This window comes from Enhydra lutris, unplaced genomic scaffold, assembly GCF_002288905.1.
Source record: "Enhydra lutris kenyoni isolate GAN:26980312 unplaced genomic scaffold, ASM228890v2 scaffoldscaffold17, whole genome shotgun sequence".
NCBI classification, from domain to species: Eukaryota; Metazoa; Chordata; class Mammalia; order Carnivora; family Mustelidae; genus Enhydra; species Enhydra lutris.
In genome coordinates, this window is record NW_019154101.1 from 43,322,494 (window position 1) to 43,348,016 (window position 25,523).

At 41.0% G+C, this 25,523-nt stretch overlaps 1 pseudogene; it reads right to left on the reverse strand.

The window, feature by feature from the left end:
• Positions 1–10,477: 10,477 nt before the first annotated feature.
• On the reverse strand, positions 10,478–12,078 carry LOC111147469 (annotated as a pseudogene).
• Positions 12,079–25,523: the final 13,445 nt, after the last annotated feature.

Sequence of the window (25,523 nt, forward strand, 5' to 3'; positions counted from 1 at the left end):
AGGATAGGGATACCAGAGGCCTTGCCATTGTCAAGGTCATTTTTCCCTTCTCAGCAAGGTATAAACATGAAGATAGTTGGGAGATGCCTAAAGAATGTCACATATGCCCCACCCAGTTGCTGGGTGTCAGCTTCTGCTTTGTTCTCAACCAGCCTTCTGTTCCCTCATCATCTGAAGAAAATCTCTTCTGTTCTTTTATCTATACATATCTAAGTTTGTATTTCTAGAAGATGAGGATTCATTTAAAAATTAACCGTAATCCCAGTGTCACACCAAAAAAAAAAAAAATTAACAGTAACCCCATAATATCATCAAACATGCAGTGTTTATTTTTTAAATTATGTGATAAGATTAAAAAATTGCAACTGGTTGGTATGCATTTGAATCTCTTCGATGTGGTTTTGGGATATAGGTGAGGTTCGGTGGGGTGGAGTCCGTAGCTGCAGACCAAGAAAAAATTCTTGAGACGTCTTTGGTGCAAAATGGTGGTTTACTAAAGCATGGGGACAGGACCCACGGGCAGAAAGAGCTGCTGCATGGGGGTTGTGAGGGGTGGCTGATTATATACTATGGGGTTGGGAGAGGTTAGGAAAAAGGGAGGTGTTGAAAGGACTTTCATATGCTGAATATGAAAGTCCTTTCAACACCTCCCCAAGAAGACTCCCTGGATACCAGAGACCTTGCCATAGTCAAGTTAAGGTTGTTTACCTGTCTAGTAAGGCACTAACATTTAGATAGTTGGGAACTTCCTGGAGGAACGTTACATTCTGCCCACTTCAAGTATCTGTTGGTGGGCTGCAGGTTATAGAGACATTTAATTGGATTTACAATTCATTATAAAGACGATTAATTTTATTTACATTCCCTTCTGGAAGCTATTGCTAAGGCTTTTGTAAGTAAACTGAGGGAGACTCAGGTCTTGCAGGATTGTGGTCTCTACAAGTAAACCATTTGTTTTTCCTTTAGAGCAGCCAGGAGTGCCTGAGGAATGTCACATATATCCCATAGGGAGGGTGGGTTTCCGGGTGTCAGCTTCTGCTTTGTCCTCAGCTTGCCTTCTGGTCCCTCATCATTTTCTAATTTACAGTGTCTGTCCTTTATGCTTTTCTCTCCCTTCCTTGCAATTCACTATGTGAAGACATTTTTCTATTTCTAGTTTTTCCATAATCTGGCTTTTTGCTGATTCATATTTGATTTTGAGAATTTTCCTTTATTTCTTTTTTCTTAATATTTTTGTTATATTTGTTACTTCATTGTATTTCATGTTGGAGGTTTTAAAAAATATTTAATTTTTAAATATGGAGATATATAGAAAGAAATACTTTAGTTCCTCTTCCTCTCTGAGGGTAGCTCTGCCACTAGACCTCTTTCAGTTGTTGGGATAGTGCTCTTGAGGTCTCTTCTTAGGAATGAAACTAGTCCAACAAATACCTTCCTTCTTTATCCCTCTCCATCATTCATTAAACCACTGTTTCTTAGCAGAATAGTACTATCCCAAGGATTGTTCTGTAAACTTTTGGGTTATTTTAGTTGTCAGATTGTTGAGGGGGTCAGGAAGGCTAATGGACTCAGCAGGCAGGAGCTGAGAGAGGTTAGACTTCCTACAATATGTGGCACCATCCTTCACAGTGAAGAATTGTCCCGTGTATTGCACTGCTTTTGAATGTTACCCTCAAATTCATGTAAGTCGAAAGTCATTTATAATACTCTGAGACTGGATCTTAGTTCTGTTTTTCCTATAACTGCAAAGTCATTTTTCCATGTTTTTTACTATACATTGAACTTACTACAAATACAGTTAGTGTGGTGTCTCAATTGGGTATCTGTCCGATCAGTTGGGGCCCCCCAATATGGGGCCATGATCAGGTGGAAGCCGGTGGTGTGGAAAGCAAAAGAATTCACCTGAGGTGGGACAAAGGAGATGGAAGTCTATTAAAAACAGAGGAGTGGAGGGCTGGACAACAAAGGAGAGCTTGTATTTAAGGAGGCAGTGGGTGGGGGAAGGTGTTTTTAAGCCACTGAGCCACCCAGGCACCCCCGGGAAGGTGTTTTTAAAAGGGGAAGATGAGGAGGTATGGTGACTTATGGAATCTTCCTTTTTTCTGTAACTCTTGCTACTTGTAAGTAGCCCATTGATCAGTTAGGCCTCTGGATATTTTGATGTGGGAGGCCTTCTAGGCCTGTCTATGTTCAGCCAGGTGGTCGCTGTGGGCCTTTCCATTGCTCAAGCCTGTTTGCCTAAAAGCAGCCTCTATAGTTACTGGGTAAATTGAGGCAACACGGAAATCTCTTTTGTTTGGATCTTTCCATTTGAGAAAACTACTAGTAGCATCACCACTCACGGTTTTTGAATTGCCAACACAACATAACTGCACTGTGTGCTTTTTGGCTGTTGTCTCCACCAGGCTACTTCTAGATAAAAGTATGCGATGAGTTCTTCATTATGTCTTCTCATTCAGGGCAGTGCCTCCTAAACCGTAATGTGAGGTTGCTGTTGTAGCCTGCCCAAGCAGTTACGTTGTGAAGCTGTATTATTTTATTTTATTTATTTTTTAAGGAGTTTATTTATTTTAGAGAGAGAACACGCTTGTGCAACCTGGGATGGGGTGGTAGGAATAGAGGCAGAGGGAGAGAGAGAATCTCAAGCCCACTCCATGCTGACTGCAGAGCCTGATCCCACAACTGTGAGATCTGACCTGATCTGAAATCAAGAGTTGAACGCTCAACCAACTAAGCTACCCAGGTGCCCCGAAGCAGAGTTATTTTATTATAATTTTTACATCTCCTACTTACTATAGTTGGGGCTTTAAATAAATTATTTTGAAATGGATTTTATTTTAACATGGTATGATGGGACTGCAAATATTTGTTATTAAAGCGAGGATTGGGTCTGATGAGATTGAGCCCCACAGGTTTAGGTCGGTGGGGAAGAGTCAAACAGCACTGAGCAGTTAGGAATCATTGAATATGTGAAAACATTTTAACAATGGAGTTTACATAATAATAGCTGACACTTTAGGTAGTGCTTGCTTAAAATGCTGGGAACTCTCTTTTCCAGATGTTTTACCTAAATCAACTTCTTCAATGCTCATTACAGCTCCAGGAGGTCAGTGGGAGCTATCAGTCTCCCCTTCTCATAAATGAAAAAATAAGAGACCCAGATATGAAGTAATTTACCCAAGGTCACATAACTAATAAATGCCAGAGCTGGGATACAAACCCTGGCAATGAGGCTACGAAATCTACTCTCTTAACCACTGCTTTTGATTGCTTTTCTTTTGAAGCACAATTCACTGAGCGGCAAGGAAGGAAAAATCAAACATATTGGCAGAAAATATACAGGTGCTAGATTTAAAGGGAAAGTGGATATGTAATTTTGCCTTTTAGAGGCTAGTTGTGCAGAGTTGCATGTGGTAGGGTGGGAAGTAAACCTTTTAAGTGATAAGTCCCCTGGAGGAGCTCAAAAAATGTTTGTTGAGTGAATAAAGTACTTTTTAGGATTGGCTGCAGTGGAGAATAAAATTATGGAAGAGTCTCAAAGTTAATAAAGAGAGTAAGGCAGAACTTGGGCATCTATACTATGCAAAGGATGTACCAGGTGCCTTTTTTGAAGTGTAGCACACCAGAAGCGTGTCTGGTGTTTCCACCATAAGCATCCTTCTTGCTGGTGTTTTCATGGCATAACTAATTGCTGTAAGGTAATTTTACTGTAAAAAGATAAAATCATGAAAAATAAAAGAGGGACACTTGATGTGAGAAACAGGCAGAAGAAAAATTATTAAATTTCCTTACCTACTGACAAGCCCTTGAAACATGCAGAGTAACTCTCCTCTAGGGACTCAACTACCCTCTCCTTGAGGCTTTGCTAACAGCAAAGGACAATCCTAGCCTGACCAACCCCCTACCCCCAACCAGGATCCTGTAAGTCTACTTTAACAATTCCCTTAGGAAACTTTATCTCTAAATCTCCAAGATAGTGTAGACAATCATTCCCAAGCATATGACTCACTGATAGACATCTAAAGGGTCTCATGAGAAGGTTTTTATTAATGGTAATGAATAACCTTTCCCCAGACAATAGCTAGCCCCTCAAGATCCTAGAAACCTTGCTTCCAAAATTCCTTAGAGACTTATGCCATCCCTAATCCCCTTCCTACTTACAAGTATATAATAGACCACTCCTCACATCCCCGGGGCAGCAGCTCTTCCTGCCCACGGGTCCTGTCCCTGTGCTTTAATAAACCACCATTTTGCACCAAAGATGTCTCAAGAATTCTTTCTGGTCATCGGCTCCAGACCTCACCCCACCAAACCTCACCTATGTTCTAGAACTTCATCAGCATTCATTAAAAAAGACTATAAAATGACATGAAAAATGATTAACAAAATTAAAAAGTCTTTATTGAGAAATAGAAAATTGAGTACATTTAAAATATATGTAGATTCATGGCAATACTGTGCAAATACCTGATTTTAATTTGTGGACTGTAGCAAAGCACTTGTCTTCAAGGTTTTGTTCATAATATTATACTTTCTTTTTTTTTTTTTTTAAGATTTTATTTATTTATTTGACAGAGAGAGATAACAAGTAGGCAGAGAGGCAGGCAGAGAGAGGGGAGGAAGCAGGCTCCCTGCTGAGCAGAGAGCCCCATGCAGGCCAGCCAGGCGCCCCCATAATATTATGTTTTCTTTACAAAAGATCTTGCTTATTTGTGAGAGAGAGCACGCACATGAGTTGGGGGAAGGGCAGAGGGAGAGGGAGAATCAGACTCCCCACTGAGCAGGGAGCCTGGCCTGGGCTGAATCCCAAGACTCTAGGATCACGACCTGAGCTGAAGGAGGACACTTAACCAAAGGAACTAGCCACCTCTCCCCCTACCTTTTTTTTGCTTGTTGGTTTATTTCCTTGTTTGCATCACACTTTTCTGTTTTGTCTTTTTTTTTTTAAACTAAAACCTTTTCCTTCATTAAGAGTGGTATCAGTTTCCAAATACTAGGACACATACTTTGTAACTGAACTTTGAATTGTATTGTAAAAGCCTTTTATGCTGGTGTGTGTTCTTGGAGTATTGTCATATCATATGTCCGTTGATAGATGTTCAAAAGTTCTATGTGAAATGTGGGTTTAAAACTACATCACTGTATAGATATTATGAGTAGTAAGAGTTATATAATATAAAAATGAGAGTATTCCTTCATTGGAGAAACGTAACCAAACTGTCAACCAGTTGTTGAAACTAACTGTCAAACCAATCGGTCAACCAGTTATTTATTTTTTTTAATGGCAGAATTGCTTTACAGCCAATTAGTTATGCAGAGAAAATGTTTGCATGAAAATCTTGCAGAGAAAATGCTTTTGGCAAAGAAGCTCATTGCAAAACTAGCTAGAACCAATAAGAGGAATCCCATGTGGGAATTGCTGAATTTGCTTACCCAGGACCACAGAATTTTTTTTTTTTTAAGATTTTATTTACTTATTTGACAGAGATCACAAGTAGGCAGAGAGGCAGGCAGAGAGAGAGAGAGAGGAGGAGGAAACAGGCTCCCCGCTGAGCAGAGAGCTCAGTGGGGCTCAATCCCAGGACCCTGGGATCAGGACCTGAGCCGAAGGCAGAGGCTTTAACCCACTGAGCCACCCAAAATTCTGACCACAGAATTTTAACTACAAATGTTAATTAGGATACTTCTGGTTCAAATATCCATCTTGACAAGATCTGACTGGGACTAGAATAGAAGGGGGTGTTTCTTAACAGAAAATTTTAAATAAATTGATAGAACTCACATTATAAATACATCATATCAACGAGTTAACTTAAATATGGAAATATTTACTCTAATCTCTCCTGAACAAGGAGTTGGCAGAACTGTTATGTAGGAACAGCTCCAGGAATCATCTTTGTCCTGGTCTTATTGGGAGTCTTCTCTGGTTTGCCCCTGGATCCTCTGCAGTGTCCTTCACAAGTTTGGGTCAAATGCCCCTGTCTGCTTCTGTCTACATCTGGCCAATGTTTCAAAGCTCAGACTTTAATTATACAATTTTATCAGTGGGATTGCTATAGCTATAGCTATTACATAGATTGGCATAAAGGACGAACTTCAGAAGGTTTATTCCTTTCATTTTCCTTGTGTTTTCTAGTGATCCATTCCTAGGTCAGCAAATCTGCTTAATACCTTGGTCAGCTCTGGTTACAGTATGATACAGTGCAAACGGAAGATTTTGACATTTGGCCATGTCATTGGGTTTCCACTTCTAAGCCACAGAATAAGAAAGGAATGATAGGGGTTCTCGATTCCTCCAAAGATGGTATATTAACAATAACCTTTTAGATACAAAAGAGAGCCATCAATGTATTACATTCATGAAATGACTGAGGTGGACATTAGGGTGTAGTTATCTCATGAAATTTGTTAAGAGCAGCTCTAAAATTCCACCCTTGGCCAAGATTTTCACTGAGCTGGTCACGAACCAGCCATATTAGATGTTACTCCCTAGTTATTACGGAGTTAGTTTTAGAACTGCGCCATTGGTTGGTTTGAACATCACTCCATCGCTCAGTCTTCTTATGGCTGAGGTGGACTTGTTTCTTAGTACTTTATCTACTAAGTCAACTACTTTGATGTCATTTTTAGTTAACTTCCTGCTTCTCAATGTTGGCTTTCTTTTTTTTTTATTGTCAGTAAACCTTTTGCTATTTGATGTGAATAATGAGTAGTAATCTTGGGCTTTGACGTGTCTCTGAATGCTCTATAACTATGTACTGAAACCTGTGGGGAGCTCATGCCTGGTGTGGCACTGACCTAGGGTTGGTCTTACTTAGAAGAGTCTTCTCCATGCAATCAAAGGCTGTGGCTCTAAGTTACTTCCTATAAAAAAAAAAAATGACTCTCTACCTTGCTTTTAGAAATTTTTTTTTCTTTCTGGTCTTTATAAATCCCTTTTTATTAGGTATTCACTTTACATGCATCATACCTTTCATCCTCACAAACTGTTATGGAGAAAATAACAACTTTTTATTTTATTTATTTATTTAATGATTTATTTACTTATTTTAAAGATTTATTTATTTATTTTGAGAGAGAGAGAGTGAAAGCAAGCGGGTATGGGGGTAGGGAGGGCAGAGGGAGAAGGAGAGAAGCAGGCTTCCTCCTGAGCATGGAGCCCAATGGGAGGCTCAGTACCACAACCCTGAGACCATGACCTGAGTCAAAACCAAGAGTTGGATGCTCAACTGCCTGAGCCACCCACGTGCCCCACAACTCCTTTTTTAAGGAAGAGCAAACCAAATCTTCACGGTTAAGATTTAAGTCATTTTTTGTAGACCTTCAAGCTTTCCTATATTATTTGTCATCTTATCCTGTCAACTTTACCTTTAGAGTGATTATCAGTTTTATCCCTTCATTTCTTTTCTCATGGCAACTGCCCTAGAATAGCATCTCATTAACTCTCACACCTAGAGGACTTAAATAGCTTCCTAATCGGCTTCCCAGCTCTATTTCCTGTCTTCCATGATTTTTACATTCTCTCACTAGAAGTACTTTTTTCAAACACAAAATTTATCATGCCACTTTACTGCTCTGACTCCCTCTCTCTTCCCCCCTCCCCATGGACAACAGAACAAATTTTTAAAACGTGTGTGTGACTCAGGGCTTTCAATCTGTCCAAACGTATCTTTTCAGTCTTTCTCACACAGTGTATCTTCAGGTATTTTCTACTACAGCAGAAGCACACTCCTAGCACACTCCTACTGTTTCTAGAACAAATCCTCTGACTTGCAGGCTCTGTACTTCATGCAGTTTCTCCTGCCTGGTAGGCCTTCCCTCCTCTTTCTTACATCTCCGTCTATGCAGACCACACTAGTCTTTCAGTATCTATCCAGTACTTTGAGAACTTTGTGAACTCTTATTGAGCTTAGTAAACTATCCTTTGCTTTCAGACCCCTTCATAATTTATATTTTTCATGACATTTACTACCATTATTGACCTTTTATTGTAGTCATCTGTGTGCTTTCCTATCTCTTCATTTGCTTCATTTGAATGCTTAGAAGCCTAGCCCTGCAGTTAAGAAGATGTCTTCTACGGTTAAATGTCCTCTAGCATTTAAGAAAGTGCTTTGAATATATCATGGACTCAGCAAAGGTTGGTTGAGTTTAAAAAGTATCCTGTTTTAAAATACACATATGCAGGGGCGCCTGGGTGGCTCAGTGGGTTAAGTCGCTGCCTTCGGCTTGGGTCATGATCCCAGGTCCTGGGTTCGAGCCCCACATCGGGCTCTCTGCTCAACAGGGAGCCTGCTTCCTCCTCTCTCTCTGCCTGCCTCTCTGCCTATTTGTGATTTCTCTCTGTCAAATAAATAAATAAAATCTTTTAAAAAAAAATACACATATGCAGGGCACCGGGGTGGCTCAGTGGTTTAAGCCTCTGCCTTCGGCTCAGGTCATGATCCCGGGGTCCTGGGATGGAGCCCTGCATCAGGCTCTCTGCTCAGCAGGGAGCTTGTTTCCCTTCCTCTCTCTCTGCCTGCCTCTCTGCCTGCTTGTGATCTCTCTCTGTCAAATAAATAAATAAAAATCTTAAAAAAAAATACACATATGCTTAGAAATTAGAGAACATCACTTGAACATTCACACCACTGCTTAGTGGTTCTCAACTGGGGGACGGAGTCTGTGAAGATGGCAAATACAGTTCTTGAACTACTTTAGTATTTTAATAGGCCTCATGGAAAAATACCTTTACCTATAATGAGGCTGGGAGGCTAATATTTCAATTTTCTGTCTATAGTTATATTAATTCTGTAAGAATAGTATTAATTTCTTAGTCTAGAATTGTTTGGTAGTGAGTAACAGAATGTGCTCAAATTAGTGTATGGAAATGGGGAAACTTGATACGATGACATAGGGACATCTTGTGTAAGCCCAAAGGTAGGTCTCACAAAGGATTGAAACCAGAGAGAGAGAAATTACTGAAAATGAAGATAGCAGTCTTAAGAATTCTTCCCCCGAGTCCTCAGGTAATTCCCTCTGCTTTCTGTCAACATGAGTTTCATCTTCCTCTCTGCAGACTGGGTACTTAGGCTCTGCTAACACACAACTGTTACAATGTCTATATCTATTTAAAAACACTTCAGTGAAGATAGTATGTGTGTATGTCTAGCTATATCTATATCTACACATATGTTTGTATATATATAGATGTACACATGCATGTATGTATGCATTATGTGTATTTATACATCTATCTATGCATATTTGATGCTTACTTGAGGGGCCAGTAACTGAATTTTGAAGTACCCAGCCAGACACTCCTCCCAAGAAATTGACAACATACACTAGTCAACATTTGAAAGAACTTAACCAGAAATCCATACTCGAAAGACAGCTCCTACAAGTTGCAAACATATTTATCTCAGCTTAGCTCTAGACAGTTTTAAAATCAGCAAAAAGGGCATTAGAAATGACTTTGAATTAGTGAAATGTGTGATGTTCAAGATATAGGGACTAACTAAAAATACTGTGTGACTCTTTCTATGAGCAAGTATAAGATTATATTTCCAGAGGGGGATTTCTTGTCTTAGGACTTAGTTTGGCTCTGTTCCTGTGTTCTATTGTCCAGCTGTGGTGAGAAATGAGAAGTGTAGCTCAGTCCCGAGGCTAAAATAGTATTGCCTCTGCCTTCAGTGGAAGAACCCAATAGTTAAAAATGGTCAACTTATTTTAGGCCAGTTTGCCATGAGGGCATGTCATCATCATGCCAGAACTCATTGTGTACAGACACATTTAGGTCTTTAGTTTCCAGATAACTGGAATGTATCAATTTTCTTTCCAGTTTCTCTGGAAAGAGAATTGACTGGCTCATTTTGGGTAAGGTCCTGGCCCAATCTACAGTGACCAAGGGAGTCTATGGGTTATGTAGTAACCAACAGTGCTAAAGAAAGCTTCTCACCAGAAGCTATGAGTATGCAATCTCTGGAAAGGGGGTCCAGGCTGGGTTGTGGGTAAAGAGTAGATTTCATAGAAAGGGTTATTGACAATGCAAGCTGTTTGAGACCTCATGTTGAACAAATTCAAAGCTATATTTCTTCGAACAGAAGAGGATATAAAATCTTTTTTTTTAAAGCTATAGTTATTTATTATTTGTTAATAAAGAAGGTTGTCCTTTCCTTTAAAAAGAAAGTGACATTAAAAGGGTCACTTTTTTTTTTTAAAGATTTTATTTATTTGACAGAGAGAGAGAGAGATCATAAGTAGGCAGAGAGGCAGGCAGAGAGAGAGAGAGGGAAGCAGGCTCCCTGCCGAGCAGAGAGCCCCATGTGGGGCTCGATCCCAGGACCCTGAGATCATGACCTGAGCTGAAGGCAGAGGCTTTAACCCACTGAGCCACCCAGGCACCCCAGTGTCACTTTTTAATGACCCTTAATGAAAGGTTGAGTCTCCTTGGGGTGCTGGATGGTACTGTAGTTGTATAATGCCAGAGGGAGGCTCAGGTGGTGGCTCTCTTTACACTGGACCACACTGAGTGCTTCATTCCCTGTGTGGCCTGCACTCCTTCCTAGTCCATTTTGATGACTAGAAGCGCATCTTCTGGCTCTGGATCCTTTATTAAGGCTCCCTAGGGGGAGGTCACCATAATGGATGGAGGGCCCCATTCCTTCTGGAATTCTACAACATGGAGACTTCTTTCTTTCTTTCTTTCTTTGACAGACAGAGATCACATGTAGGCAGAGAGGCAGGCAGAGGGAGAGGGGGAAGCAGGCTCCCTGCTGAGCAGAGAGCCCGATGAGGGGCTTGATCCCAGGACCCTGAGGTCATGACCTGAGCCGAAGGCAGAGGCTTTAACCCACTGAGCCACCCAGGTGCCCCAACATGGAGACTTCTTATCAGCCAGCTGTTGATGGGTTTCCTGGTGGAAGAGCCCATGGAAGACGCCCCGTGTGAGGCTGAGCATGTTGACCGACCCAGAGACCTTGGCATACATGTCTTTGATGCCAGTGAGTTGGCAGGTGGTGATGATGGCCCAATGGCAGCCGAGACCATAGCCTCTGGGTTGTTTCTTCATCTTGATATGGGTCCTTTTAAATCTTAAAGAAATATTGTGGAATATCATATGGTCTTCATATAGTTCTGCATAATACAAACAATGAACTGCTCTGTTCTTCTCTTTTCTGAAAGCATCCATCCGATCAGGGGCTTTCCTAATGGAAAAATCTGCAGCTCCTCTGCTGTTCCCCACAGCGACCAGGACAAGGACTATAATCCTTTCTTCCCTCTTCTGCTGTCATATATATTTTTAAGATTTTATTTATTTATTTGACAGAGAGAGAGAGGTCACAAGTAGGCAGAGAGGCAGGCAGAGAGGCGGGTGAGAGCAGGGTCCCCACCGAGCAGAGAGCCCGCTGTGGGGCTTGATCCCAGGACCCTGAGATCATGACCTGAGCCAAAGGCAGAGGCTTAACCCACTGAGCCACCCAGGCACCCCTTTTGCTGTCATATTGAAAACATTTCTTACCTCAAGTATCCTGGTATCAAAAGCAGCATATGTTTCTCCACTGAGACTAGAATCAGGGGGGCCAAGACTGAAACCTCCCCATGTGTTTCTGCTCCATCCTCCTCCCATTTAAGCTTCCTCTTCTTCTGGTCCCATTCTTCCCTCTGCTGGACCAGATCAGCCTCTACCATCTTCTGCTCTTCCTTGCTTCTTTGGGCAATGATCTGCACAGCTCCCTGTCTAGGAGGAACATTCAGACCAGGCCATAGGAAGCCATGACTCTCTTCACCAATGATCTGACCCCGGTTCACATCCTTTTTTCTCTTTTTCTTAGTTCTTTTGCCTCTTCCTTTTCTTGCTTCTGTTCCAGACTCTGTTAAAGTGCCTTTCCAAAGCTCCTCTGCTCTCAATTTAGTGAAGAAACTATAGGATCTATACTGTCAACCCATCAAACTACTGGGAGAAGAAATACAGCACTATGTTTGTAGCACACAGGTCAAGCTAGTGAAATGATGGTTGTTCCTGGTTCCTGGAGACAACAAAGGGCCATTGTTGAGAACTGTCTTCAGTGCCAAAATGGAAACTGTTGGAAAGGTGTTTAGGTAAAGCTGCCTGGACCATATGTGACTGCTGGCACGGTGGAGCCTTGAGAACACCTCAGGATATAAAATACTTTAAAAATTCAGCAGGCATTTTTTTTAAAGTAAGTTAAGTTTTACAGACAGCATGGTTGATTGGTAAAATATTAAAAGCATTCTTGACTTGCAATAGTTTTCCTTTAAATAGCTTTATTAATGGATGAATTTTCCAGGGGATGGGGACTGATCTTTGGAAGAAAAAGGCACTTCCATGGAAGGCAGGGAAATAGATCACTTGCTCATGGGATAAGGGACCCAAGTGGGATAGAAGGGAGGATAAGAGAAGGAGTGAGAGGGACCTAGCTGACAGACTATTTTCATTTTTATATGGCAGGCCAGCTCTGCCTACTTACAATGCGAACAGCAGATATTACCAATTAAATTTTTTTTCCTTTATGGAGAATGACTCTGACATAGAGTGTGATTGTGACAAGGCCATTCAACAGAGCAAGTGTTTGTTGTGCAAAATTTGTTTTGATTAGACCAGCAAGGCTGTTTCTATGGGCCATCTGCTGGGACATAAAATTTTGTTAGTCGGAATCCTTGTTTAACGTGCATCTATGAAAAAAGGGTTGCTAAGTAAATTAATAGATTAAACAAGGGAAATGTTATGCTGATTGAGAGTGAAGGCCTTCAGCTGAAACATTTGCATTCAGACAATGGATACACTAATTATAAATATGTTATCAGTTAAAGTGCTTTCACAGCTTGCCTTCCCCTGACAGTGGTTTCCTTGCTTTGCCCTGGAATGTTTTTTTGTTTTTTTTTTTTAAAGATTTTATTTATTTATTTGACAGACAGAGATCACAAGTAGACAGAGAGGCAGGCAGAGAGAGAGAGGGAAGCAGGCTCCCTGCTGAGCAGAGAGCCCGATGTGGGACTCGATCCCAGGACACTGAGATCATGACCTGAGCCGAAGGCAGCGGCCCAACCCACTGAGCCACCCAGGCACCCAACCCTGGAATGTTTTGAAACCCAGTTTCTTCATAAAAGTTTTCTTCCTCAAAATTTCCATGAAGTTAAATGACCTTTTTTTCTCCCCCCCCCCCCATTATAATGAACCACAGAGGTTTACTGTATTCAGAAACTTTGTGGGTCACTTGGGTGGCTGTGTTGGTTAAGTGTCTGCTTTCAGCACAGGTCATGATCCTGGGGTCCTGGGATCCACCCCCTCCACTCCCCTGCCTCACTGGGCCCCCTGCTCAGCCTGGGAGCCTGCTTCTCCCTCTCCCTCCCCTCCTCCCCCTCCCTCTGCTCCTCCCCACTGCTCATGCTCTCTCTCTCAAATAAATAAATAAAATCTTAAAAACAGCAACAACAACAACAACTTTGAATCCAGATATCAGCAGTTTCAGAGAACAATTATGGTGGTTGGAAGGAAGGGAGAAAGGAGGAGGCTAACGTAGGAGGGGATGAAGAACATGGCAAAGGGAGCTCAAAGTGGGGAAGATAGAAAGGTGGAGAGGGGGAAAAGGAAGATTAGAAAAAAATAATAAGCACAAAGAGAGTAGAATAAATAGATGAAAGAACTGTAGAAAGAACTATATGGTGTGAAGAAGCAGGGAGAGGAAGCAAGGGTAGATCTGGAAGAAAGGGTTTGTCGAAAATGATTGGCTTTTTAAAAAAAATTTGTTTATTTTTTCAGTGTTCCAAGATTCATTGTTTATGTACCACACCCAGTGCTCCATGCAATACATGCCCTCCTTAATACCCACCACCAGGCTCACACAACTCCCCATCCTTCTCCCCTCCAAAACCTTCAGTTTGTTTCTCAGTCTCCCATGGTTCATCTGCCCCAGCCCCCGCCCCTGATTTCCCCCAGTTCACTTTTCCTTTCCTTCTCTCAATTTCCTCCATGTTATTCCTTATTCTCCACAAGTAAGTGAAATCATATGATAATTGACTCTCTCTGCTTGACTTATTTCACTGAGCATAATCTCCTCTAGTCCCGTCCATGTTGATACAAAAGTTGGGTATTCATCCTTTCTGATGGAGGCATAATATTTCATTGTATATATGTACCATATCTTCTTTATTCATTCGTCTGTTGAATGGCGTCTTGGCTCTTTCCACAGTTTGGCAACTGTGGCCATTGCTGCTATGAGCATTGGGATACAGATGGTCCTTCTTTTCACTACATCTGTATCTTTGGGGTAAAAACCCAGTAGTGCAATTGCAGGGTCATAGAATAGCTCTATTTTTAATTTCTTAAGGAATCTCCACACTGTTTTCCAAAGTGGCTGCATCAACTTGCATATCCACCAACAGTGTAAGAGGGTTCCCCTTTCTCCACATCCTCTCCAACACATGTTGTTTACTGTCTTGTTGATTTTGGCCATTCTAACTGGTGTAAGTTGGTATCTCAATGTGGTTTTGATTTGAATCTCCCTGATGGCTAATGATGAACCTTTTTTCATGTGTCTGTTAGCCATTTGTATGTCTTCTTTAGAGAATTATCTGCTCATGTCTTCTGCCCATTTTTTGATGTGATTATCTGTTTCTTGAATGTTGAGTTTGAAGAATTCTCTATAGATCTTGGATATCAGCCCTTTTTAGTGTCATTTGCGAATATCTTCCCCCATTCCATGGGTTGTCTCTTTGTTTTGTTGACTGTTTCTTTTGCTGTGCAGAAGCTTTTGATCTTGATGAAGTCCCAGAAGTTCATTTTTGCTTTTGTTTCCTTAGCCTGTGGAGACATGTCTTGAAAGAATTTGCTGTGGCCAGTGTCGAAGAGGTTACTGCCTATGTTCTCCTCTAGGGTTTTGATAGATTCCTGCCTCATGTTGAGATCTTTTATCCATTTTGAGTTTAAATGATTGGCTTTTAATATTTATTAGTCATGTGGAAGTTAAGTGGAAATTGAAGTCGCAGTGAACTGAGAAGGAAGATATATCTTTCAAACTTGGGTCTCTACAGTTACTACAATAGGAAACATTAGAATGTTATTGGAAGACCAGTATTTACATAGAGGCTCCCTTTGCTCTGTGCTTCTCAGCTAATTGGGTTGACCATATCTCCTTACACCTACCACCCCAGGTCAGACCCCTACTAACCAGGCTTCTTCTAGACCAGGTAATTGGTACTGGCTGATTTGGAATGTAAAGGAAATCATACAACCTTGAGTAAAGGTTACACCTTCAGGATCTGTCTCTCCTTATACCATTCCTTCATTCACTGTGCTGCTTTTCTCTTTTTCTCTCTCGGAACTTCTCTGTCTCTTTGTCTCTCTTTCACACACACACAATAGGTGCAGAGGGTGGAAAGTTGCTTTAAGAGAGGGATATGCTTAATGTGAGTTCTATAGTTTATACAATATTATGAAAAAATACTTAAGACTCAAACAGGGCCATTGCCTATTTCTTAGTCTCTGCTGTATCTTTGCATTTCTTGGTGGTTGTAACATAAATACCAGACATTATTTTGCTCTTACGGAGACTGTGGTTTGAGAGTCAGTGGCAGATTTGGTGCTACCTTTTTTCTTTTTTCCAACCTGGGTCTAACTGGGCCAATGTGTCCTACTAAGTTGAGGACCAGGTAGAAGGTGAGTTCTCTTAGCCTGTCAACATTGCTTTCCTGGTTCTAAGTTTTCCAGGGGAATTTCCACTCTTGAATAGGTCATTTGGAAGCAGGAAATTAATAAAAACTCTTATTTTTTCCTTGGCAACTCTGAGAGACCAGACTTTTTGGTAGATTGGGGCTACATTAGTGGCTCCCTTTAAATCTACTATACATTCTGCTCGTATCAAGTAGTACCTGGACTCTGGGACCCATTATGCTAATGGATGCTTATTTTCTCGCCTCACTTCCCTGTCAAAGATTTTCCCTGAAGCTGGTTTCATTATAATTTTAAAAATACCATCTGTCTGTCTAAGAGTCTTTTCCCCTCTCTTTTGGACAGATTCGTATCTGATTTCTTTCACACAGTTCTATTGAACTTTTCCAGGTACAGAGAGTAGCCATTATACAGCTTCTGTCCAAAGTCATCTTTTTTCATACTATTGCTGTGCAACTGTTGGGGGAGTTTGTCGCTATTAACCTTGGGCTTTTGTAGCAACGATTAAGCTCCTTTATTGGTTTATCCAGCATGACACCGGCATAATTTAAATCACATCCTTGTCTATGCACAGTTCATTGCTTTCACCCCTATATCTGCAGCATAGCTTATGAGTTTTTTCTCCCCTCACAGTGCCTTGGAGAGATGTCCTTGGGTCCTTTATATTTTGCACCTGTATGTTTTTCTGCCTGTGGTATTCTTCTTTACTCATGCGTTACATGCACTTCAATGACCTATGTACTATTGTGTTGGTTCTAGCCAGTGCTCACAATGGCCCTGATGTATTGTTTAATTGCCTTTTCAGCTATTAACATTTTTGGTAGTGACATCTTGGAAATGAAACATGAGAAAAATGTGGCAGTTTTCTGGGTGACCACTTTTATGTTGGTTTTCTTTGTTTCTTCCCTATGAAGATTTCCCCTTGGCTATAGTCTTTTTGAAAAATACACTTTACTTCCTTCAAATGATTTCAATTGTTCCCATGTCCTCCATTCTTCTAATCTTTCCCATAATTTTTAACTCACATACAAAGTGCATTTTAATGGAATGTTTGTTTTATTTTTAAAGGTAAGGATCTCATATATTAGCTTTTGTTTTATCCTCTTGCCCTATCTTTTCATTATTCTGATTTTAGGACCCAGAATATTTGTAGCCCAATGACTTATAGACAAACCCATTTTTTTTCATGCATTAAGGCAAAATCAATGGTACTAATACTCATGGATGGATGACTATCCAGGGGCCATAATTTAGAGCATGAATCACTGTCATTCACTCATCAAAATTTTTTGGAGTACTTTTTATATCTATGTGTTGTAGAGAATAAAAACCACAAAGTTCCCAAATAAGGCTTCCCTCATTATATACACCTGCACTGCAAGAAAGAGAGGGTATACTACCCAGTGGCTGGGGCCCATCACATCCAGTTCCTTAACATGCAAAAATGAAAGACTTTCTTTGGTACATTTGGTAGTCAATACCACCTCCAAGATTTGCTTTATGGTCAGCAGGGGAGAGCTCGTCTTCATGACCTTTGGGTAAAGAAGTTAATATATCAAGATGCTCATCAGGGATGGGCAGAGTGGATCTTATAGTTCTACCATGCTTCAAAAAGGCTCTTTGAAAGCATTTGATGATAACATTGGAAAAAGTTCACAGTATTTGTCCAGTAAGATATTTAGGATCTATAAAAAGGGTAACGTATTGGGTACCTGGGTGGCTCAGTGGGTTAAAGCCTCTGCCTTTGGCTCAGGTCATCATCCCAGGGTCCTGGGATCGAGGCTCGCATCAGGCTCTCTGCTCAGCAGGAAGCCTGCTTCTTCCTCTTTCTCTCTCTCTCTCTGACTGCCTCTCTGCCTACTTGTGATCTCTGTCTGTCAAATAAATAAATAAAATCTTTAAAAAAAAGGGTAACGTATTTGTCAAGAGGAGTAAGACATGATATCTCCTTGTCAGTTGAGATCTTTACTTTTAGAAGCTATGATAAGAGGTTCTGTTCTTAGGGAGGGAATTGATTTCTCATCACATGATAGTAGGTGCTGGGAGTATGATGGTGAGCTGTTGATATTGAGTAGCTATTAAACCCTTTTGACTGAAAGAAGCCATCCCAACTGAGGAGTAAGGCCTGGGGAGACTAGAGGGACAATCAGATGCATGCATACTCCAGATGCTATACTAGACAGAGCAGTGGCAGTATTTGCACAATATGTCAGGGGCAGGAGAGGGGAAAGGAGGAACACCCAAGGCAAAAGTTGGGTAGATAGCTCAGGTAACTGCTGAGAAGAGAAGTGGGATTCAGGAATGGAGACCAGGAACTCAGGTGAACCATCAACTCAAGGGGTCAAATGAACATGGAAGGACAAGGTGGTCGGTTCTGTAACAACAAAATCATACTGCCATTAGTTTTATTTATGGATGGGGAATGAGAGGTGTTAAGTATAAAGGGCATAAATAGGATGAGCTCACTTGCCTCAAGGAATATGTATATTGGAGAGTGTATTCATTCTTAGGAACCCATCCCAGAATGACTTGCTGTCACTGGAGACTGATATCCTTGTTTTAACCCATGTAGGTCTAACAAGTGTTTCTCCTGCACCAAGGTTTAATAGAGTCCCCAGATCAGCTCACATCTCTCCAGATTACTGGAAGTCTAGTTCTCCATTAGTACTTTCTGTTTCCAAGATGATCAGGAAAGGATGCACCCACACTCTCTGGAGGTGATTTGTCTCCTTTGTTTGGCTGCTCCTCTGCTGCTTAGACCTGGGTGCTGCTGCTCCCCCTGTTGATATTTCCTTCATGCCCACTAATACAACTGATACGGCTTCGACTGCATTTCTAATCTTATGGCTCCCACCATTGCCATCCCTGAGGTTGTCACCACTCACTTTACGCCTGGGTTCTGGGTCCTTCACCAGCTTGCCACTGTACTGTGGCAGCTCTGCTTGCCAGGCTACAGATTATTCTGTGCTCTCACCTGGGCCTGGGCAGTGGAGATAATGGCTCGCTCTGTCCTAATGTGGCCAGGACTATTGTTTGCTCTGTTTCACCGTTTCTGGCAGCTTGAATTGTTGAGTCTGAGAAGAACTAGATGTGTTTTCCCCCAACCTTTAAAAAATCCATATTATTATTTCTACGATTCCTGGCCAGGAAGCGAGGAGGATCCTCCTCTGCCTCCCCATCTCTGGCCTTGCAGCTGGACGTTCTTCCTGAGCCTCTGTGCTCCACCTGTCATCTCAGAGACTGTCTGCCCTAGAACCCCGAAGTAAAACTGAGGGCAACCATATGGATGGCAATGATGGTGGCAGTGAAAGGGAAAATTGCAGTGGCTTCATAGGCAGATATAGATTCCTTTGATTTTGACTTTTTTTACACAGGACATTTAGGGGAGCCACTGGCCAAATTAACTCTGCAAAGGAGCTGCAAGACTGACCTCAGTGATGGTTCTGAATGAATTGGAACAAAGCTGTTACCTTATTTCCAAGACAATTCAGAACCTCTGTGGGCAATTTGTGTTCCAAAATCCATGGTTGCTGACTGTGGCCAGTTATACAGAGTGCCCTGTATCACAGACAGAGAAGGAAATCATTGTGGAACTTTACCTAGGGAGGGATCTATAATTCAATTTCCTAAGACTGGTGCTGGAGAACATCCAGGTAGTTTTGAATGTTCCTCCAAAACTTTCTTAAGAAGGTCATAATCATTGGAACCTTTATTATGTTGACCTTCTTCCAGGATAAACTTGAGCAAATTGATTTTCCTCTCTTCAAAGCATAGGTTCAAAAATTTCCTCATATTTTTATATAGTCAGCTGTCTTGCAATTATGTAACATTCATACCAGTTTATTTATTATTGTTTTATCTTTCCTAGTGCTGTGAAAGCTTCACGAAGCCGTGGATTATATTGATCTTTCTCACCATCACATCCCTGGCATTAACTAGAGTCTCTGGTAAACAGGTGCTCAATAGTAGTTGTTGAATGAATAGGTGAATGAATTACGGTAACCCAGAAGTGCCTCGGATTCAGACACGATGGGACATGTCTATAGAACTGGAGGAACAGGTCTACCTTATTCACTATAGGGAAGGAAAAACATCTTTGGAGGTTTTCAGTCCAAGTAAATTTTTGGGGGGAATTCAGTCCCAAGTAAAGAGATCATCATTGAGACATCAGCTGTGCTAAAAGGACTGTGGAGTAGTGTTTTAAAGGAGGAGGGACTCACATAATGGCAAATGTTGTCATTGTAATCTGATGTAGCCTCCTGGGCTGAGTTCTGGGGTAAGAGAGTTCTGATTAAAGTTGAGTGAAAACTAGAGGAACTATAAATCCAATATCAGCTACGTCAAGGCCAGTAGCTTTTACCGTGATGGCAGATAGTGTTGGAGTCTCTGCTGGGATGGCAGATGGCACTCCTGTGACATACATGGTGAGCAGCTTCACACTGTCAGCACCTGGGGTGGACAGCGTATAGGTGTCGAGGCACTGACAGTCGTGGCACTGCCATGGTGAGCAGAGCAGCAGAGGTGCCTCCAATAACATGATTCTGGGACAGCCAGCATAAATTAGGAAAAGAGGAAATGGAGGATGCCATGGGCCACTGAGAGGATGCCCCATTCTGTGCCATGAAATACTGAGCTGATGCCCCTAGGTTGCGCAGAAATGTTGGTGGAGAATTTGAGAGGGACTCGGTACTCACAGGTTGGCCTTAGGGGAGGGGGAGAAATTGCAAGTTTGGATGGTTATTTCCCTCCCTGATTCTTGCTGTCTCACCCTCCCATTTTCCCCTGGATTGGAGTATCTTGAAAAACATGAACTAATAAACATAAACTAATTGGTTACGCCTGGAGTTATCCCCACCTGGGGTTTTGCACCTCAGTTCTGGGATCCTTAAGATCTGGGAACTGAATTTACTCCCTCACTCCAGGAAAATGCAGCTTTTATTGAAAAAACAATCCTTAGCTTGTCACAACTAGTAAAAGAAGTCCTGCTGCAACCTTCCCTTGTGTACCTGGAGAAAAATTGCACAGCCTTTTTGGTTAGGCTAGAGACACCTTAGAGCAAAGTATATAATGTTGAGACTCCACATTTTAGCAGGAAATCATTTCTACTAATGATCTTTACCCAGTCTCAACTTCTCTTCTGCTTGAATTCATTTGTGCAGTTCATTTGGGTCCTAACATCTTGAGACTCCATTCCCCCTCCAACTGAGAATCTCATTTGGTGGACTTCCCTCCTATCTGCCACACTAACCATTTTTTTTTTTTTTTACTTGAATGTGATCCTTTTACAAGTTTCATTTAATATTCCCAGAGCCCAGTGTTTAGCCCCATGCACATCCAATTTCATTCTCATCAACTCTGGTGTGCTCTCAGCCTGCAGAGCTGGCTGACTCTCCCGCCAGCCCTTTTTCTTGGGCACGTTCACTGAAAAAAATCTGTAAATTTACCCACCCCAAGAAATTGGTCAGGTATGTGGTATTCACCAGGCTTGTCAAACCCTGTCAGAGTTAGCAAATCAGAAATTGTAGACACATTTGACTTTAAGTTACAAAAGGCAAGCAGCTGCATATTCTCTGATCCTGTCAGCTTTAAATGTTTCCGGAAACAAACAAACAAAAAAAACCAAAAAACCACAAAAAAAAGAGAATTTTATCTTGAAATTTGGCAGGGCAAAGAAGTAAACAGACTGACTGTCACATAAAAGCCTTCCCTGCCCCTCTTCCCAGGGGAGTTAACATACTCTGCCTGCAAGTGACCTAAATTTTAAAGGATAAGTTTACCTTCCGTTCAAGGTCTTAGGTTTCTTCATGATTTTTTTCCCCCGAATTAGATAAGGAAGCCAGTGACTCAGGGAGATCAGTTTTATTAATTATTGTTATATTGACACTCTAGATCACTGGAGTGATTGCTTTTCTTTAATCCCAATATATGCCTCCCCCACCCCAGGATGACCCCCTTTGGAACTGTAGCATGAAGAATCAGAATGGTGTGATAGGGAGGTTCAGGAAGCTCAGAGAGAGTGAAAGAAAACATTTTGTTCTTGTCAGCCATTCTCTTATAGTCCAAGAAATGGACTACAATTTGCTATGGCTGCTTTTTGTGTGATATATCTTCGTTTTTTCATCTGCCTCCAAATTATGCACATCCTCCATCAGAAAGGGGTGTGTGTGTGTGATCATCAGATTTGTTCCTTGCAATTTTATAACGTGGTTCCTAGTAGAAATTATAGGGATTTCTTTTTCTTTCTTTCTTTTTTTTTTTTTTTTTTAAGATTTTATTTATTTATTTGACAGAGATCACAAGTAGGCAGAGAGGCAGGCAGAGAGAGATAGAGGAGGAAGCAGGCTCCCCGCTGAGCAGAGAGCCCGATGTGGGGCTCCATCCCAGGACCCTGGGATCATGACCCGGAGCCGAAGGCAGAGGCTTTAACCCACTGAGCCACCCAGGCACCCCAAATTACAGGGATTTCTAATGAAGTTGCTGGCAGGGGAACACTATATGCTAGGTAACCGGAAAGGTTGTTCTTCAACGTTAAAGCAGAATCAAATGTGTGCTGAGAATAGGATGAGCCAAAATGTTCAAGTGGCTCTGTCAGTCTGATGAGACAGACTATCAAGAATGAGCCAAAGTAAAAAGTATGAAATGAACTGAATATGACAAAGTGTGGAGTTGTCTGTGTCAGCCAATGGCTCTGTATCCCGGTCATGTAGGGGAAAAATGTGTTCAGTAGTTTATGCATTCTAGATGGCAGGGTTATGAGTAAATAGCCCAAGGTACACTCATGAGGGATGGAATGGAAGCCTGGGGGTCAGACAGTTCCCAAGATTGTATCCTGATTTTTCTTCTAACATATATTCCTCTAGCCATGTGTATGGGTAAGTAATACTAGTTGCTTAACAAGAAATTTCCAAATATATAAGCTCACACATGCTAGGTGTTTATTTCTTGCTCCCAAGTGGTTGAGCCCTTGCTCACTTAGCTGCGACTTGGGACCCATGTACTTTTTAGAGATGGGGCCCAAGTAATTATAGCTTGAGAAGCTCCACAGGTGATTCTAGTTTTCAGCCCCAGTTGGTTAACAAACAGCCAACAACATAGTCAAAGAAGATCATTTTATGTAAGAGCTCTTGAAACTGTTTTCTTATTCTGAATTTGAATTTTTGCCGTATCAGTTATTCTAATTCATTTCTCCAATACAGTCTCCACAGGGCGAATATAAAATTTGGTCTTGCTTCAAATACTGATCACCTACCTCCAACATTACATGTACATCTGCATTCTGAACAGCTTCTCAGTTCTTTGCAGCAATTTTTCCCAAGGATGGCATTGGTTTTTATAATTTATCTTCTTGCTTGAGAAATAGGCAGGGTTTAGGCTTTAGTGTTCCATAATTGATTATAGTTTTAGAGTTCTGCTTTACCTGAATAGGAATAATTATATATATATTTTTATAACTTCTACAACTTTTTATTGAGCTTTGATTATATACAGAAACATTGTTTATGGACTGACTTATATGATCTCTATGTATATCAAAGATTTTCCAGATTTTTTAGAGAGTGTTGATTGCAAAAATAGTTCTAGAGTCAAATCAGGCAGGGATAATCTTCTTCTAGAGAAAATTCTTATTTTAAATGTAGCAAAACAGGCTGTATCTTGCTTCATCTTTTTAAGTGTGTTCCTGAATAATTTTAGATGATAGACATGTGACTTCCTGCAAATAGGATTCTTGGTTTTACCTGTGCTGATGACAGGGACTGCCTTTCACATTGTGGTGGCAGTGTGAAGAATTAGCTCAGCCTTGTCAGAAAGAACATCTAAATATTATTTGAAAAGCCCAAATCAACATTTTAGACAAATGCTTTGACATAAAGATGGATTATATAAATATTATGCAATAAGTAATATTACTTGGCTAATGAGGGGTCCATCTGTGATTAATATCCTGTTAGACACTGGAATTCAACACTGTTCCAAATTGCCTTGTTTGGCAGGACAAAGTTCCATGGTTGTAAAGGTGGTAACTGTAATTTTCAAAATCTTCAAGGCCATTGCCATTTCATTTGTATATATGGAGTGGTATATAGTTATATACACTTTGGGACATTTGGCCAGCATTAGAGCTTATCTCTGAGAAAAGACTTGAACCCTATTTATGGGCACTCCTATAGCATTTTAGATGTACAACTATTCAAGACTCTAAGTGAGACCTAGCAATGGCCCTAGGAGAGCAACATCTTGGTTATAAGGATATTCTTTCAATTGATACTATAGAATGTCTACTCTTCAGGAATTGCTCATTTCTGGTGTTCTTATTATATCAATTCTTCTCAGAAACCGGGTGGCGTAATTGATCTTTGATAGGAATAGTAGGGATAAGTTAAGCAGTCATCTTATAAGCTTCTTTCAAATTTATTTATGTATTAGGAGAAATCATCAGAATGCTACATTATCTATAGTGTATCTCCATACCCTGCCCTTCATTTGAAATTCTCCTAAAAACCAAAAACTTCACCTTCCATCCTCAGCTTTCACAAAGGTCTAGTATAAGGAATAAAGCGTATGTGGAAGTTTTTTTCTTTTTTTAAGATTTTATTTATTTATTTGACAGAGAGAAAGAGATCACGAGTAGGCAGAGAGGCAGGCAGAGAGAGAGGGGGAAGCAGGCTCCCTGTTAAGCAGAGAGCCCAATGTGGGGGCTCTGTCCCAGGACCCTGAGATCATGACCTGAGCCAAAGGCAGAGGCTTAACCCACTGAGCCACACAGGCACCCCAGGAAGTTTTTTGTAATAGCTTTCAGTAAATGGCTTTTGAGAATGTGTCCATTATACTACTCAATCTCTTATATAAATACCTATGTGACAAAGCCTGCTTGGGAACTGATGAATAGCTATTCATTATTCTGTGAAATTATGCCTCTATTAAGCTCATTTTTGTAAGATTTTTACTTTGATTTTTGGGAAGTTCAGTTTCTAGCCAATTCTTGCAGCTTTCCTTAGCCAAGTGCTTCATCGTTTAATATTGTTTCACTCTTTTTGTATTTCTCCAATTTTTTTATTTACTATTTTTTACTTTTATGCTTTTATTGATTGGTTGATTGATTGATTGGAAGGTAGAAAGAGGTGGCGGGTAGGGGTGGAGGGAGAGGGAGAGAAAGAATCTTTAGCAGTCTCCATGCCCAGCAAGGAGCCCAGTGCGGGGCCCTATCTCACAACCTCAGATCACAACCTGAGCTGAAATCAAGAGTCAGATGCTTAACTGACTGAGCCAGCCAGGTGCCCCATTATGTTATTTATTGATTAATTATATCTTGGATTTAGTACCATTTTTTTGTTTTTATGTTATTTATTACTCACTAATTCAACAAATGTGTTTTGTGGTCCTACTGTGGGGATAGGGTGGAGTTAGAGAAGACATTCCTTGCATCTTAAACACTTAAAGAGTTTTCAGTCCTTATTTCTATTGTTAACTGCTTCAGAATATTTTGGAACAATTTAAATATAAATATGTATCCCATCTCTCCCTGCTATTGTGACACCAGCTTTCTCCTCCTGCAAAAAATCTCTCCAGTTGGATCTCAAAGTCTGTAGTGTGTGTGTGATGATTTCTTCTGGGCATGTGCCTTTTGTCTTCTGTCGTTTTCCCTCCTCAGATCTCTTTTTCATACTGCTCTTCTGAGCCTGTTTGAGGCATCTCTCTGCTGCCTCTCCAAACCATTCTGTACCAAGGTCACCTTGAACAAAAATGATCTGTCAACATGGGTAGAATCTCTTTTCCTCTCTTCCCCACCTCCTCACCTCATTCTGCCATGGTAAACCATAAAGTGCTGCCTTGCTTGCTCACTGTTGTATAG